The sequence below is a fragment of the Eubalaena glacialis genome, chromosome 9 (genome assembly GCF_028564815.1).
Source record: "Eubalaena glacialis isolate mEubGla1 chromosome 9, mEubGla1.1.hap2.+ XY, whole genome shotgun sequence".
Taxonomy (NCBI): domain Eukaryota; kingdom Metazoa; phylum Chordata; class Mammalia; order Artiodactyla; family Balaenidae; genus Eubalaena; species Eubalaena glacialis.
The window spans coordinates 85372626-85374842 of record NC_083724.1 but is presented as its reverse complement, the minus strand read 5'-3'; the positions used below and the strand labels follow the sequence as shown (position 1 = coordinate 85374842).

The following is a 2217-nucleotide window of genomic DNA, read 5'->3' as shown; positions in this document are numbered from 1 at the left end:
TGAAAGATCATATTTTTATTTGTTTTATTATTTTTAGAGAATATGCTTTGTATGAATTCAGTTCTTTAAAATGGATTGAGACCTTTCATGGCTCAGCAGCTGATCTATCTCATGTATATTCCACATACACTTGGAAAATATGTGAATTCCACAGTTGTTATGTGTAGTGTTCTATAAATGTCAATAAGGTTAAAATTGGCTAATAGTGTTGTTCAAGTTTTCTATATATTTATTAATTTTTAACTTTTTGTGGTTCTATAACTTTATTTGACAATCAACAGTTAGTTTTCATCCACATTAAGTGTCTGTAGATTTTTGAAAGTGGTGACAGGTATATAGGTGACCAAGGTATAGAGCTCGTTTGGTGAATCTTCATGTTCATTACGATTTTTGCACATGGGCATGAGATGGGACATTCCTTATTCCTTTGGCCCAGACAGCTTTGCTAAGCTTGGTGTCAGTGCGTACATCTGGAGTTCTCATCTCCTTCATGGCAAATTTCAGGATTTCTTTGAGTGCCTGAGGGACACGTTTCTTGAAACCCACTCCATGGATGCTCTTGTAAATGTTGATAGTGTATTCTCTGGTCACCACCTCATTGATGGCGGACTGGCCCTTCTTCTTCTCTCCACCCTTCTTTGTGGGAGTCATTCTGCCGGGCTCTGGTTGGAAAACAATCTTTAATATATATGTTTTAATCAATTACTGGAAAAGAAATATTAAAATCTCCAATTTTAATTGGAATTTGTCTTTTTCTCCCTTAGCTCTGTGAGTTTTTGCATTATTTTGAAGCTTTGTATTAGATGCATGCACATTTAGGATTGTTATGTTTTCTTAATAAATTGTTTATTGCATCATTATGAAATGTCTACCATTATCTCTGGGAATACTCCTTATCATGAATTCTACTTCTTGTGATATTAATGTAGCCCCTACAATTTTCTTCTGATTAGCTGTTTGCATGGTATAATTTTCCCAATCTCTTATTTTTTAAGCTGTGTCTATACTTGAAGGCCATTTCTTGAAAGCAACATATAATGTGTGTTTCCTACTTGTCTAGTTTGACAATCTTTACCTTTTAATTGTAGTTTTAGTCCACTCACAGTTGAAGTAATTATTGATATGTTTGAATTTAAGACCACCACTGCCTTGTCTGTTCTTTGTTCCTCTTTTCATCATTTCCTTCTTTTTAAATTAACCAAGTATTTGAAAAAGTTATTCCATCTTAACTCATCCATTGGTTTTTAGCTATTTTAGTGATTGCCATAGGGATTACAATATGTGTGCTTATATTACCATAGTCTTCCTTGAATTATTATTATACTTCTTTAAGTATAATATAAAAAACTTATTATAGCATATTTTAAATGATCTCTCCCATTCTTAGTGCTATTATTGTCTTTCATTTTACCTCTGCATTTTTATAAACTCCACAGTACATTTTTATGTACTTTGAATAGTAAATTGTATTTTTAAAAAAGAAATGAAGACTTCCCTGGTGGCACAGTGGTTAAGAATCCGCCTGCCAATGCAGGGGACACAGATTCAAGCCCTCGTCCGGGAAGACCCCACATGTCGCTGAGCAACTAAACCTGTGTGCCACAACTACTGAGCCTGTGCTCTAGAGCTCATGAGCCACAACTGCTGAGCCCACGTGCCACACTACTGAAGCCACGTGCCTACAGCCCATGCTCTGCAAAAGGAGAAGCCACTGCAATGAAGAGCAGCCCCCGGTCGCCACAACTAGAAGAAAGCCCATGCGCAGCAATGAAGACCCAATGCAGCCAAAAATAAATAAATAAAAATTAAAATTAAAAAAGAAATGAGAAAAATACTTTCTATTTACCTGCATATACATACTTCCTGACATGCTTCATTTCTTTATTTAGGTTACTGTTTCTATCTGATATCATTTCCCTTCGGCACAAAGAGTTTTCTCTTATATTTCTTTCTGCTGGGGAAAATTCTCTTGGCAATTGTTTTTGTCATTTCCCCCCATTATTTTTAGAGACTATTTTCACTTGATATAGAATTCTAGGTCAACAGACTCTCTTTTTCCCTTTAGCACTTTAAAGATGTCTTGTCATTTTCTTCTGGCTTGTACTGCTACGGATGAGCTGTCTGCTCTCATTCTTCTCATTGCTCCTCTTTAGAGAACATGTCTTTATTTTCTGGTTGCTTTTAATATTTTTCTCTCTGTCTTTGGTTTTCAACAAG

At 35.4% G+C, this 2217-nt stretch overlaps 1 pseudogene; it reads right to left on the bottom strand.

The window, feature by feature from the left end:
- Window positions 1-281: 281 nt before the first annotated feature.
- Window positions 282-651, bottom strand: LOC133097437 (large ribosomal subunit protein eL31-like; annotated as a pseudogene).
- Between the last annotated feature and the right edge of the window lie 1566 nt (window positions 652-2217).